At 39.8% G+C, this 16698-nt stretch overlaps 1 protein-coding gene across 3 annotated transcripts in view; it reads right to left on the reverse strand.

Annotated features, from left to right (window-relative positions):
• Positions 1-16698, reverse strand: part of LDLRAD4 (low density lipoprotein receptor class A domain containing 4) — a 452021-nt gene that overhangs the window by 281226 nt on the left and 154097 nt on the right. The gene's annotated exons all lie outside the window — the stretch shown is intronic.

The following is a 16698-nucleotide window of genomic DNA, read 5'->3' on the forward strand; positions in this document are numbered from 1 at the left end:
TACAAGCCCTTCTTACAAACAGGAAGCTAACAGGATGCTACTAACATTTACCTTCTGAGGTAAAATTCCAGAAAGAAAGAAAACATATATAACTAATATCTCTTGTTTTTCTTGAAACCCATATTACCGATATTAATTTCCATTATGAAAATTAGCTGACATGATTGATAGCAAGCTGAATGCTGCCCTAGTGTCAAGTCAGCTATGCGACACATTGGGCATGTCATCCGAACCCGCCAATATATTCTGCCCTGTGGTTCTGAACCCAGAGTCTATAACCAACTTCAAATGCGGAAGCGCAAGTTGGACGGAATACTCCAACATTGGGGTATTCAGATGACACACCCAATGTCGACATAGTCATCATGATACCAGAAGCTGGGCTCACAGGAACACTCCAAGTATTTGCAGTTCAACAGCTTCTGTGTCGCGTAAACCCCCCACAGTATTCTTTTGCACCTTACAGAAAATTTTATGCAAGGTACAATTGTAAGGTACAATTGAGCATTTCAGATCCACTGGGTGTAGGACGACACATATACATGGGATACATATAAACCTTTCCCTTAAAAAACAGCTCACTGTCACACTACAAATTTCCTTTTTGTGGCATGAATAACTTCACCGGGTTGTTGTGAGGAGAAACGTAAGTATGTAGTACACCGCTCCGGGCTCCTTGGAGGAAGAGCGGGATATAAAATGTAATAAATAAATAAAATAAATAAAATCTCGTACAACAACCCAGGAAAACTAATAAATGATCCGTAGAACCCATTCTTGATCTTTTTATTCCTCCTGAATAAAGGATAGTGCCATTAATTCTGTCTCCTTGTTCTTTTGGAGTCCATATTAACAAAACTAGTGTTTCACTGTCTTAAAGGGAATAACCATTAGGGAGAATGTGGGGCTAGGGAGGAATATTGAAGTTATTTCAAACAACTATGGAAGTGGCTTTGGACATGACAAAGAAGTACCACCAGCCAGATGCATAGCCACTTGTATGTCTGGCTGGGGGCACTTTTTTGGTAACAATTATAGCTGTTTCAGGCAAGGCAGGCCAAACACCAGAGTCAGAGAGTAGCTCTGAAGGAGATGTTTCCAGAGTTTTCTGAACACATTTTCTGCAGGTTTTCCCCTCCTATTTATTGTGCATAGTCTGTCTGTCTTTTATTGAGGTAGTTCTCTCTCTCTCTCTCTCTCATATTTTCTCAGCTCTAATATTTTTTTATCTGCAAAATTTAGAGACTTCCTCCAGATAGCAAATCCATTTACTGTTGTAATTGCTGTGTGGAATGTACTGATTCCTAGTACTGCCAAAGATGCTTTAGAACATTCTAGGAATCCAAACTAGGAATCAGACTTTGGTTTTACAAACAAAGACAGAGAAATAAACAACATTCAACCAGTAACACCCATGAACACCATTTATTTTAAAACAGGGTAATAAGAAACTCTCTAGTCCATGGGTTCTCAAATTCTCATCCACCTTAGTTAAATAAAAAATCTGTTTGAATCAGCCCAAATTCAGTAATGATTCCCTGCCATCAAGAAGTCCGAGACAATAGGTACAGTTGGTGGGTGCTGCAGAAAAAGGCTTCTGTGGTTACCTTTCAACAATGAAGGTTTCTTGCTCTCAAGGAAATGTAAACAGAAGGACCTTGCTCCTTCTGGGGATAGATTTCAGACCAGAACTGGGGGCAGTCCGTTACCACAGTTTGGAAATAAAGAGAGATGTGTCTTATCTAAAATTGTTTAAAGAAAAATTATTTTATCCTCCCTGACAAAGCAAAACATTTATAAGTGCAAAATACATATCACTAAGCAAAGCAGACATTCATTCCAGGCCCACAATGGCTCAGTTCACTCAATATAGCCCCCACAACACACAATCAGGAAAAGGCACGTCAAGAACACAGGTATCCTGATGCCCCCCTGGCACATCTCTGTATCATGGGGTTGGGTGGGGGGAGGGTTCATTCAGCTTGGATGTCTCAATGGATTTGCTCTAGGCACAGCCCCTTCCTGACAGCATATGCCATGGGCTGTATCATGCAAACCGACATAGTAAGAAGGCATACATGAGAAGAAATTTGGACCTCTATATGTTTAAAAAAGCACTTGATGGAAAAGAAACCTCAGAGAAAGGAAACCAAAAAGTCATCAAAACAAGGCATTATCGTATTAGCCTTTAGCACAGATAGTCAACACAGAAAAGGGCAAACAAACTTCCAAATCAGCTGCCTTATGTACATCAGAGGATAGCGCAGGTTGAGGTTGTTACTGTGGTCCCAAGTCTAATGTAGACAGGTGGTCTGGAAATAACCTGGACAAGACAAGTACCAAGCAGAAAATTACGCTGGTAAGTTAGGTCAGACAATCTGGGAGGGAGCAGCTCAGTACTGTAATTGGTAATTAGTTGCCCAGATTGAGGAACCAAGCTACTTAAATGCTTTATACAGCCAGATGAATCCTATTCATATATAGGAACCAGCGTGGTGTAGTGGTTAGAGTGCTGGACTAGGACCGGGGAGACCCGAGTTCAAATCCCCATTCAGCCATGAAACTCACTGGGTGACTCTGGGCCAGTCACTTCTCTCTCAGCCTAACCTACTTCACAGGGTTGTTGTGAAAGAGAAACTCAAGTATGTAGTACACCGCTCTGGGCTCCTTGGAGGAATAGCGGGATATAAATGTAAAATAATAATAAAAAATAATAATATTGGTTTCTTGTGTCACATGACACCTGCATTCAATACCACCTTCTGGCTATCCATAGTGAGAGTTCTGATGCACAACAGAAAACAGGCCAGCAGCTCCCTTCTCCAGCAAGATACCGCTGTTATTTAGAAGTTAGATACCAGGCAGAGTCTCTTACTCAAGACTCCTTGGGACTTGCATATAAAACCAGGGCTGAGAACAATCACAGAAAAGTTGTTATTCTGCTAGCAACGGCTCACAGCTTTTTAGGGAGACCAGGCTCACACTGAGAGCTATGACTCTAAAAAACCATGCTTCTTTCCTTGCTGCTCCTTCCTTTACTATAAAGCTCAACTATTTTGTTACATAAAATATTTTTATAGAATATGTAGGCTCAGTCCGATACGGATTTTTTTTTTTAATGTCCTAGAGATTATTTCTCTGAGCTCTCCTGCATAAGGATATCCTGCTTTGAAGATAATAATTTATAGGACAATGCCTATAGATTAGATAACAGAGAAGGTGAGTGCACAGCTGCAAGAAAACCGGCTAGGCCAAGTAACACTCCCAAGCTTGTGCATACCCAGAATCTGACACAAATACATTCTTCAAAGGCATTTTTCAAAAATGCTTGGCATAAAAAATGTTTGAGAACTTGATCTAAAGTAAAATTCAGTACAGACCCAACTGTTCTTACAACATTTTGATCATATTGTTACTAGAAGTGCAAAGTGTCATCTGTAATAACTCACACCTAAGAAGTCCCATGATCATCCAATTGGGATTCTAAAAAATGTTGCAGCTATTTTAAAGAGAAATAATATTGTTGGGATGCCTTGACCTGACCACACAGACAGAAAGGATTCCTTCAAGAAGAGAAGGACTTCTGGCAGGGGCTTTAGGCTGCCATACCAGAAGGTGGGCTTGGAAGATGTGAAGAAACTCTTGTTGCTCCATGTCCTCCAAACAGGTTGAAAAATGACTGCCTGCCTACAATACTTAGCAGATGTCATCTTCTTTTTTGAAGTAATGAGAAACTAGAGCCTGAAGAGCAGCAGATATTGCTTTGAGGATACTAAGAACAGCCAGGAAAACAAACAAATGGATCATAGAACAAATCAGTCCAGAATGTTCACTTGAGGCACAAATGACCAGGCTCAAACTATCATACTTGGGACACATTATGCAAAGATCGAGCTCCCTTGAGAAGTCCATAATGCTGGGGAAAGTTGAAGAAAAGAGAAGAAGAGGATGACCAGCAGCAAGGTGGATGGACTCGATTACGACAGCAATGAATGTACCACTGAGAGACCTTAAAGACCAAGTTGAAGAAAGATCATCCTGGAGGGAATGTATCTATGTGTTTGCAAAGAGTAGACACTGACTTGAAGGCACTTAATCAATCAATCAATCAATCACGCGAACAACCAGGAATTACATCTCTTTGTTGCATTGTTTAAATTAGCCACATGTTTACTAGGCATTATATGTTTGTTTTCAGTTCAGATATTAAATCAAGTATCTTAAAAAGATAAATGAATCTTTTTTTAAAGATCCAATTTTTAAAAAACAAATTACAGTCATCCCTTGCCAACTGCTAAGATTCTGTTCTGGCAAAATCTCACGGTTGGCAAATTCACGGTTGGCGAGGCATTAAAGTCTATGGGTAACAGGGGGTTATGGGGACGACGACCGTAAACAGACCTAAAAATAAAGGGGGAAATTTTTAAAAATGCTAAAAAAATCACAAAAAATCCTGTAATATCTCCAAGAGCCACCAAGAAGAATGAACAGATCGAACCTCTGGAAATTTTTTGAACCTCCCCAAAATCACTCAAAGGCATTTTAAACTGGCAAGGGACAGCAAGGTCAGCAAGGGTCACCAAGAGGAATAAGGAATCACCAAACTGATTCAAGATCCAAACACAAAGGAGTCAGCTGTTACTGTCAGTACAACTCCAAATTAGCTACTATTGATTAGGTTAGGATTTATTTATTTATTTATTTATTTATTTATTTATTTATTTATTTGAACTATCTCTATACTACCCAAAACTTGCATCTTTTAAAAAAGTTTTTTAACAATCAGACAAGAATCTATAGGTGTTCTACTAGATTTGCTGAAGGCCAAATCTTGTCGTTCCAGAAGAGGTGTTTACCATCCCAGCACAATTGAGCAATCATACAAAAACAGGGACCATACACTAATCTATAAAATGGTAATCATGTACAGAACACTTTAATGTGCAGACTCTGGGTCCCAATGTATTGAGAAAACAGTCATAGAATTTCACATCTTCCTGGAAGGTTTGATCAGCCACTGCTGCAAAAGTACATCTGTTGTGACCAACTGCTGTTCAGGAGCCAAAGGAATCTAGGGGAAAGGCCCCTAGTCTCTCGTATATATTCCTAGGCAGAATGAGTTCTGGTTTGCTCTTGCAAATTGAACTATGCTGCAAGAATTAATTTGATTTATTTACACTATCTCAGTAGTCAACATCTTCCGTCTGGGTGCTAAATAAAGAAGTGCAAATAGAACATTATCCAGACAAGCAAACAGAGTCTAAAGAACTGCGTCACAATCGGCTGCAGGGTGTTCCTGGCACCAGAGTTTGCAGAACTGAGACAGATAATACTTTTTTACAACCCAACATTGGCAAACTCCAAGACAACATTCATATGTGTGAGACTCTTGTATTAAGGGGAAATGAAAATGAACTCAAATGTGATCATGGCCAAACACCCATTGCAGAAGTAACCATTATAAAGCAGAAATGACATACACATTCAGTCTGTACATCTATAAAGATACATATAGATCACACACCCACACACCCAGCTAGAAAAATGAGAGAGAGGAGGGGGAGAGAGGGAGGGAGGGAGAGCACTCATCAGCAACTGCACAATCCTATGCATGTTTACTCAGAAATAAGTCCCACTAAATTCAACAGGGCTTCCACTGATTAAACCCCTCCCCCAGCATCACTGTTCTCTTTGAGGTGTGCGTGAGCATGCTCACAAGTTTTTGGACGTCCGCTCAGTTCATTTTTGATCCCGTTCAGGTTGAATCAGGAAGGCCCCATTCTGAATGCAGGTGTGCCATACTGCCTTGATACTGCCACCCAGAATAAAACTCATTCCGCACAGAGATGAGAAAAAATTAGAGGGACCACTGCCCAGCAGCTAGGCCCACATCCATGGTTGGTTTTTTAAAAAGTCATAGATTGAATAATCAAACATTTCTGAACACAAAGCAAAATAAATTGGTAAGTGTTCTCAACAGGACACATTTCCCCCTTCCTCTAAGGATAGTCAGCTGTTGAACATGCTTCCTGTTTATCATCTATGGAAAGCATGAGTAAACTAAATTCAGATTCACATCAGAAGTTTGGGCAAAGAAGTTCATGCCTCCTCTGCCTTGAATTTGAACTTGGGATCATCTGTCACTCACTGTAATGTGTTTAACAACTTTTTTGCAGATAAAATATCCTGTATTTGTGCTAAACGTGACTCCACAGTTATACACAGTCTATTGTGGAGGTGCCCAGCAAACTCTCTTGTAAGATTGAATTGGATCACTTTCAGTTTGTTCCTTCTAAGGATGTGGACAAACTGCTTCAGACTGTATGCCCCACCAGCTGCTCTCTTGACCCTTGCCCAACTTGGCATATTTCATCTTGCAATCATATGGTCAGACAGGGTCTGGTAAATATCATAACTGCTTATCTGAGGGAGGCATGATGCCTCCTTTTCTTTAGGATACTATTATTAGACCTTATTTGAAGAAACCTACATTGGATCCCTCAGAGTTAGCTATTTACAGACCTGTCTCTAATCTTCCTTGGTTGGGCAAGGTGATTGAGCAAGTGGTACTTCTCAGCTCCAGGAAAGTTTTGGATGACACAGATTATTTAGATCCTTTCCAAACTGGCTTTCGAGTGGGCTATGGGGTTGAGACTGCCTTGGTCATCCTGATGGATGATCTCCAATTGGCAGACGACAGAGGGAGTGTGACTCTGCTGATCCTTTTGGGTCGCTCTGCAGCTTTCAATACCATTGACCATGGTATCCTGCTGGGTTGCTTGAAGCACATGGGATTGGGTGGAATTGTTTTACAGTGGTTCCATTCCTACCTCTCTGGCAGATTCCAGATGGTGTCACTTGGAAACTGTCGTTCTGAAAAGCAAGAGCTAAAGTGTGGGGTTCCACAAGGCTCCATACTGTCTCCAATGCTTTTTAACATCTACATGAATCCGCTGGGAGAGATCATCAGGAAGTTTGGTCTGGGAAGCTATCAATATGCTGATGACACCCAGTTCTCCATACCAACTTCATCAGGAAATGGCATGACCCCTCTAAGTGCCTGCCTGGAGGTGATATTGGGCTGGAAGGGGGATAACAGGCTGAAGTTGAATCCCAACAAGACAGAAGTACTGTCTGTAGGATGTCGGGATCCAAGTGATGGTTTAGATCTGCCTGTTCTGGATGGGGTTACACTTCCCCTAAAAAATCAGGTCCATGTCTGGGAGTGCTCCTGGATCCCAAACTCTCTCTGGTTTTTCAGGCTGAGGCTGTGGCCAGGAGTGCTTTTTATCAGCTTTGGCTGATACGCTAGATACATCCATTTCTGGAGACAAATGAACTTAAAATGGTGGTACATATGCTGGTAACCTCTAGGCTTGACTACTGTAATGCACTCTACATGAGGCTGCCTTTGTATGTGGTTTGGAAACTACAATTGGTATAGAATACAGCAGCCATATTGGTCTCTGGGTTTACCCAAAGGGACCATATGACACTGATTCTAAAAGAACCGCACTGGATGCCGATATGTTTCCAAAGTGCTGGTTATTACCCATAAAGCCCTTAACGACTTAGGTCCAGGGTTCTTAAGAGTGCGCCTTCTCTGTCGTGAACCCTATTAAGATCATCTGGAGAGGTCCGGTTATGGTTGCCACCAACTCGTTCGGTGGCAACTTGGGACTGGGCCTTCTCTGTGGCTGCCCCAGGGCTTTGGAATGTGCTCCCATTTGAAATGAGCATATCCTTCTTTGTTTGTTTTTAGGAGGAACCTGAAGACACACCTATTTTCCTAGGCTTTTAACTGAAATCTAGTGTTTTTTTCTATTGTGATGTTTAGCTATTTTATGAACTTTAAATGTTTGATATTTTATATTATGTTTTAATCTGTACATGATCTAGATTTCTATATTAGGCAATATAGAAATTCAATCTATCAATATATGCTCTTTCATTTTGACTCAGCTGTATAACATAAACCACTAAAATTCACTTGGCACATCTAAAAGCCAAAAGAGTTACCATGTTCTGAAGGAAACTTTCAGGAAGATTAACAGGCCCCCAGTAGGAAAAGTAATAAAGAAAATAATAGATCAGCTTCAATTAAGATCATCTGGAGAGGTCCGGTTATGGTTGCCAGCAACTTGTTCGGTGGCAACTTTGGTATCCTTCTGGAACGTCTGAGGGTGTCGGGGGTGGGAGGCACTGTTTACAGAGGTTCCGCTCCTACCTCTCAGATAGATGCCAGATGGTGTCAATTGGAGATTGTTGCTCTTCATGATCTGAGCTTAAGTATGGTGTCCCTCGAGGCTCCATACTTTCTCCAATGCTTTTTAACATCTACATGAAACCACTGGGAGAAATTATCAGGGGATTTGGAGCTGAGTGTTACCAGTATGCTGATGACACCCAGATCTACTTCTCCATGTCAGCTTCTTCAGGAGCTGGCATTTCCTCCCTAAATGCCTGCCTGGAAGCGGTAATGGGCTGGATGAGGGAAAATAAACTGAAGCTGAATCCAGATAAGACTGAGGTACTTATTGTGTGGGGTCAGAAAGAACTCTAGAGACAATTTTGATCTACCTGTTCTAGATGGGGTCACACTTCCCCAAAAGGAACAGGTTCGCAGTCTGGGAGTACTTCTGGATTCACACATCTCCCTGGTTTCGCAGGTTGAGGCAGTGGCCAGGGGTGCTTTCTATCAGCTCCGGTTGATACGCCAGCTGCACCCGTTTATTGAGATCAGTGACCTCAAAACAGTCGTACATCTGTTGTTAACCTCCAGACTTTACTTCTGTAATGTTCTCTACATGGGTCTGCCTTTGTACGTAGTCCGGAAACTTCAGTTGGTTCAGAATGAGGCAGCCAGGTTGGTCTCTGGGTCATCTTGTAGAGACCACATTACTCCTTTACTGATGGAGCTACACTGGCTGCCAATAGGCTTCCAGACAAAATACAAAGTGCTAGTTATAACTTATAAAGCCCTAAACAGCTTAGGCCCTGGTTATTTAAGAGAGCGTCTTCTTCACTACGAGCCCCACCGCCCATTGAGGTCATCTGAGGAGGTCCATCTCCAGTTACCACCAACTCGTTTGGTGGCTACACAGAGATGGGCCTTCTCGGCCACTGCCCCAAGATTGTGGAATGAGCTCCCTGCTGAGATACGATCCTCCCCATCTCTGGCAATTTTAAAAAAACACCTGAAACCCCATCTTTTCACCCAAGCTTTCTCAGCTTTTAAAAACTGTCTGTTTTATTTTTATTGTAATTTTTAAACAGTTGATTTGTTTTAACTTTTATATGTGTTTTAATTGTTTTATGTTAATCACCCAGAGACGAAAGTTTGGGCAGTATATGAGTTTTTAAAATAACAAACAAACAAACAAATATAATTATTTCAAAAGATATAATTTGTATTATTTGTTCTAAAATCTACCTTGTTCAGTCAGCACATTAGCTAGTGCAACTAAGTGTCTTTCACAGTCTAAGACCAGAGAAAACATTTGTTTGCATCATCTAGTGCAGTGGTTTCTAACCTGGGGGCCTCCAGACGTTGGTGAATTAAAACTCCCATCAGCCCCTAGCTACAATTTATTGTGGCTGGGGATGATGTAGTTTTTCAACATCTGGAGGCCCCCATATACTGATCTACTGTATGTAGCTTTATTCCACACTAATCAAATGAATTAATGCACCATCAAAAAATCCTTATGAAATGGGCAAGAGATACTTGCTCAAAATTGCCTTAATGGAATTCCATGTTCAAACCCAAATTATTATCTGCAAACATAATTGCATACAATAGTTGCATACAATTCTGCAAGTGAGGATGCATTCAGAGCTCTTTAGGAGATACCTGCAGAAAAAAACTTAGAACCTTTCCAGATTAAAAAAATAACAATATGTTGCGAAAGATACATACCTTATTCTTTAGTACTACTATTGCAGGGAGTTTCCCTAATACTTAAAAAAAAATACTTTAATTTTTTTTTTTAATTCCCATAGTTTACATGTCCACCATTACTGTGATTGCAGAACATGGAATGAGTGTCATGGGTCCCTATTGGACAGTGTTTGTGACCAATCATTAGTGTACAGTAACAATCCTCTTTCCCTCATTTTTAAGATTACTTTTTATTATTTGCTTATTTATTTCATTCATATACCACCTACCCTAAAATGGCTCAGAAGAACAGTTTACAATAAAAATTCAAATCACTTACCATCAAAAAACACATAAACAGAATGAAATCAAATAATTATATCATGAGTATATGAATTACAGGATAAAAAATATACTAATAAAAACAAAATCAAACGGCAAAATTATTATACACACATACACTCTTCCTTATTCTTATGAATAAAATAGGAAACTTCAATAGGTAAACAACAAATATTTGAAACAGTTTCACCACATTTTGTCCATATTTTTTTATTCTAAAAGGAGATAAATTCTAATTACTCATAAACATTCCGTCTCTCTCTCCAGTCCTTAACCTTTAACCTACCTATTTAAGAGTTTGGTAGCAGCTGAACAGATACAATACTGAAAATAAATCTCTTCAACTGAGTTTCCTTTTACCATTTGGAAGGAATTCTTTCCATAATTAACATATTAGTCACCAAACCCATTTTATGACCTTTAATTGTTTTATTTAATTTTTAATTATTTAGAAGTCAAACACTCTCTCACTCTTTATTCAATTAAAGTATGTTGCTCATTCAGTGCTTGTTTATTTTTTATTTGTAAAGTCCTGAATAAAAGCAAGATTAATCCCTTCCCTTTCAGGAATACTTCACTGATTTGTGAACCTTTCCCTTAAAAAAATAATTGTACATGATCAAATGAAATTTAAGCACTTTAAAATCTCAATTATTTCTGTGGATGAGCATGGACTTAATTCTTTAAGTGAAATCAATGGGACATAAAAGTGCTTACATTTGGATGTACTGCTCTTTTTGTTTTTAGTTCTCTGTAGACCCTGCATATTCCCACTCCACTGTACATCTCCCCTAATTAAAAAATAAATAAATTAAGAAACAATAGCAACAGGAATACAGCTACCCACCTACACCAAGATTGACTCCATCCTTTACACAGCAATGGTACTTTGTGCTACTGATACAGATGCTAGCTCCAGACTGGGACTAGTATGGCACCAAGGAGAAACTGTTCTGTTGTTTCTCGATAAACTGGAAAAGTCCTTAGTTTTTTCTTTAAAATATCTACATCTATCAGAATAGGTCCAGGAGCATCAATACTCACCTAGCTGTCTGTCAAACAATTTCATCCTCAGAACTGACTTCACACATTCCATTAGATCTAGTGCCAATAACAACTGTAAAAGCAAATGTGGCAATATGAAAACAGCAGCCATGCACTCTGCTGCTGTTGCTTGTTTTGCCTAGGTCATGGTCCAATGACAGCATTTACTGAACCCCTATTCTGCAAGCTTCTTATGTTTGCTGCCACCACTCAGGGTTTTCTTTTAACACCAGCTCTGTAGGAGTACGGAAAACTTGAAACTTTACTATTTCTAAGCAAGTCTGGGAAAATCTTCAAAATAATTTACCAATAAAATAACTCTTAGCAACATGAGCCAGTGATAATTACCAATAAAATAGCTCAGCAACACGAGCCTCTGGATTAAAACAAATAATCCAAATATTTATTTATTTTATTTATTTATTGTTGAATTTATATACCGCCTTTCATTAAAAACAACCCCATGACTAAGGCATGCGTAACCGTGGCCAGATCTGCCTTCTCAAGAAAGGCAGGACTAGCTGGCGCACTAGCCGCAGCCATGCAAAGGCACCCCTGGCCACCGCCTCCACCTGAGCTTCCAAAAGCAGAGCCGAGTCCAGTAGTACCCCCAAGCTGCGTACAGAACTTTAAATACATAACTTTCTCTGCTCATATTATTTGTCTGTCTACACTGTAATGATTTTCGCTACACTACTATTTCTAAAATCCTAAGTGTAACTATTTCAGATATTACTTCTGTTCCATTATCTTTACACTCTTTCTCTTCTAAATGCCTAATTTTCATCTTTATTTTCTATTTATTCCTTTCTTATCCCTCACATTGCACTTCAGCTGTCATTTCTTATCCAACAAATCCTACTTCTGTCCCAAACCAAGATTTATTTATTTTTTTTAAAGGTTTCTTCCATGTTATTGGCAGGATTATGCCAATAAAGTACAAGAGCTACATTTTTTTCCAGCCAACAAAATCTGCCAGGGAAGGAACAGGTAGGTGGTTGGAGCCAATTATTAATGCTTCACTAAGGGAAGACAAGATGCCATCAAGCCTCAAGCAGGCAGTGGCAACACCACAATTGTAAAAGCCCTCCCTTCATTCCACCAACTTTGACAACTATCAGCCTGTTTCAAATCTTCCCTTTTTAAGCAAGGTGATAGAGCGTGGAGTGTCTGTGCAGCTGCAAAGGGTCTTGGATGATACCGATTATCTCGACTCTTTTTAATCTGGCTTTTGCCCTGGGTTTGGGAGTAAAACTGCCTTGGTAGCCCTGTTGGATGACCTACTACACCAAGAACTAGACAGGGAGAGTTGGCTCTGCAGGACCTCTCAGCGGCATTCGATATCATCAACCATGGTATCCTGGACCATATCTCAGGTATCAGGAGTAGTGCATTGGAGTGGTTCAAGTCCTTTCTTGCATGGAATATTCCAGAAGGTGGTTCTAGGAGGAATTTTTCTCAACTCCTTGGGCTCTGACCTATGAGTCCCACAAGGCTCAGTATTGTCTGTCCCCCCATGCAATTTAACATCTACATGAAACTGCTGGGAGAGGTCATCAGGAGGTTTGTCATCAAAATGCAGCTGACACTCAGCTCTACCTATCCCTGACATCAGATCCTAGGGAAGCAGTGTATGTACTGAACCAGGGGCTGGTGTTGAAGCTGGATGTGGGCTAGCGAACAGGCTAAATCCAGACAAGATGAAGGTGCTCTTGGTCAGTTGAAAAGCCAGTCAGGATAGGGTGATTCAACTGGCTCTGGATGGGGTTGTGCTCCTTTGAAAGAGCAACTGTGCAGCTTGAAGCTGTTATTGGGACTGGCTCTGCTTTTGGATGCTCAGGTCAAGGAGATGGCCACGGGTGCCTTTGCACACCTTCAGCTAGTGCACCAGCTGCGTCCCTTTCTCAAGAAGGCAGATCTGGCCATGGTTGCCCATGCCTCAGTCACACTGCGGCTGGATTACTGCAATCTGCTCTAATGTGGGGCTGCCCTTGAAGAATATTCGGAAACTCCAATTAGTGAAGAATGCAGCAGCCAATTGGGTTATCTCTGGAATGGCTGGCCCAGAAGATATTACACTCATTTTAAAAGAGCTGCACTGGCTGCCAATTTGTTTCTGGATCCAATTCAAGGTGCTAATTATTACCTTTAAAGCCCTGGTTATTACGTTTAAAGCCCTTAATGGTCTGGCACCTGGATACCTGAAGGACCACCTGCTCCCAAGGGTTTCTGTCCACCCAACAAGGTTGCTAGAGTGGCCTTTGCTCCATGCCCTGCATTGAGAGAGGCTAAATTGTCATACACACGGGATAAGGCCTTCTTTGTTGTCGCCCCCAGGCTCTAGAATGCTCTTCCAGTGAATGTCTGCTCTTTGACATCTGTGTCTGCATTTAAAACACAACTTAAGACCTTTTTGTTTGTTCAGGCTTTTACCCCTTAGAGGCTGCCAGGTTTCTCAGCTTTCCTGATTCTGTTTATGTTTTTTATGGTTGTTCTTTGGTGTTTTATGGTTGTTTTTGTTTGACTGATTTTAAGGTTTTAAATGTGACTTTTATGAAATTTTATGGTATTTTAACTTTCGTAAAGCTCCTTGGGATGCCTTATGAAAGGCGGTATAAAAATTGAACAATCCTGACCATTGGAACTCTGGATATTGTCTTTAGATATAAATAGCTAAAGACCGGGGCGCAGGGGACATCTCCTTCAATACATACAGAACCTGCCCAATGAGTAAAGCGGGGGGGGGTCCTTGCTCCAAGTCCCGCCACGCCCTGAGGTGTAACTTCGTGCTAACCATGACAGGGCCTTCTCAGTGGTGGTACCCATACTTTTAATTCCTTACCCCTTGAGGTCTGTCAGACTCCTCACTTTGTTGTCCTTTCACAGACAAATTAAGATGGTTCCACTGCTGTTCTATTTAACATCTTTCATCTGACATATTTGTGGTCCTGGACTTTTGGCTTGCTGTGTGCATTTTATGTTGTAGTTGGTTGGTGTATTGTTGGTTTTAAACATATTGTATTTTGTTGTAAACTGTAATTTTTATTTGTTTTATTTTTATTGTACACCATCTTGAGTTCCAGTTTGTAAATAAGATATAATTAAATAAATAAGCATACAAATTGCAGAACACACTGAGTAAAAGCTGTATGAGCAGAATGCTTCCTCGTGTTCATGGAGTGGTTATTTTGAGTGATCCCCTCTTCCTTTTGCAGCCACATGTATCTCCTGAAAACACGTCCCAACAGATATTTTCAGGAGGCACAGGCAGCTGTAAAGGAAAGGAAGCATAGCCAAAAATCACTGCTTCTTTCCATGTACACACCTAAGCATTTCAGGCATTACAGACATTCAACAAATTAAGCAACCAGAACACAATTCATTCATATGTATTTAACAGTAACCCAGAGACCATTTCATCATAGCAGTTCAATAAAATCTTCCATATTATACAACTGAAATCATGAAACTCAACAGCCAGCTAGATCGTGTGTTTTAATTTGGGATCTAAGGAAAACACTTTCTCCAAATGTTAAAAACAAACATTCCCATTGCCATTCAGTCACTCGTTTTAGATGGAATTTACAGTTTTATTTATTATTAAGCATTTGATTTTCAGGTATATAGTAATGTAGTAAATGTATGAAGTCCTCTCAATATAAGCCTAGAAACAAGATTGTTGATGTCCAGACTAGTGTTGCACTAATGCAATGAGAAACGTTACATGAGAAATGTTGCACAAAGCTGTGGTGCTCCACAATGCTGCACAATTACCTTGTCCAGAAAGGATACAAGGTTGCATTAGAAAGGTTGTGTAACTTGTTTGCAACATGGTCAACATTTTCTTATTCAAGAACTAGTCTGGAACAGACATTCTCTTTTATCCTTATAATTCCACCATCACTGTTATGTCCTTGACCTAGTGCAACAACTTTATGCTTATGCAACACTAGTCAGCAAATATGTAGGTCAATATGTAATTTTTACCATCGCCTTACCAAAGAAAGTATTTTTCCTTCTACAATAGTACAAATTTATTATGGTTAATCATAGACTACTCCACTGGTATTTTCAAGTTAAGCGTTTTTCTTAATTACAGTTAGTACATTTGAGAATTTTGTTCTGCAAGAAAATCTTCACAGCTGGTTTTTTTAACTTCTTTTATTGTGATACAACTTACAATTTTAAAATTATGCTTCATATCCACTGCTGCCACTGAAAAACAGAAGATAATCCCTTTCATTACTTCCCTGAAAACATCAGCCCACCCGCCCACCCCCATATATACAGTGGGGTGACACCCAGCGCTCAACCACTAATGACTTCCCGTAGAGATTTCGTATGGATGGGGACACAACAGTACCCTGTGAAATATCATAAGACAATAGCTATGGTGACAACCAGTGGAGGAAGTCATTCAGTGATAAGCAGGAATTCCCCAATACTACCTTCTGAAATCAGCCCTGCAGGAAAGCGCAGAATCATTGAAAAATGGGGGAATCTTGCTTTTATTATATATATTAAAGCACTATTCCAGGTGTTGTGCTGTGTTTGTACATCTACATGATAAGACCACATGTGACCAAATTTGTTCCTCTATAAAACAATTAAAGGTTGTGTAGAAGAGCAATTCCTCCTTCTCATCTTGTTATCCCATCCACATATTCCAAAATTAAAACATACAGAGGTACAAATCATAACTGTAATCAAAAGTCAATAGACCCTTACTTGGATCAGAGTTGCTGGAGGATGAGTTCTATTGAAATTCCAGATGGAATTACTGACTTTAAATCCTTCAGTTTCAAGAGACTGTTACAAAACCTTTCCTACATGTGACTTCTATGTCTTGCTAGTTTTGAAAAGTGCCTTGGGGAAATCTCCTTGACTTTTTAGTTCTGCTTATGTTCTCAAGCTAGCAACTAACTCACAAGCTGCTGATCACACACACACACACACACACACACACACACACACACACACACACATATATATATATATATATATATATATATATATATATATATATATATATATATATATATGGAACTGTGCCAGATTTTTAAACACTTACAGTCAGTAATTATTTTAGATTGGTAGCCACATATTATGTTTATAGCTTCATGAGACTTTATTGCTACACTCTTGCATTCCACATTATTCATGCAATGTTTTACTGGCTTATATGCCTAAATTCCATTGACTTCTGTGGGGCAAGCCTGTAAAATTACAGGCTTGCATTGGACCCTGTATTGGTACCTATTTCACATAGATATTTCACATAGATATTTCTCTGCATTTTCCACATATATATTTCATTTTCTACTGGCTTAAAGCTGGTTGACAACTATTTTAGTGGCACTTAACCTGGGCGTTTTCTGGACTACGAGATTTACAATGTTTAACGTGTTGCAAAGTGCAGTGGAATTAGACAG

The sequence above is a fragment of the Hemicordylus capensis genome, chromosome 4 (assembly GCF_027244095.1).
Source record: "Hemicordylus capensis ecotype Gifberg chromosome 4, rHemCap1.1.pri, whole genome shotgun sequence".
Taxonomy (NCBI): domain Eukaryota; kingdom Metazoa; phylum Chordata; class Lepidosauria; order Squamata; family Cordylidae; genus Hemicordylus; species Hemicordylus capensis.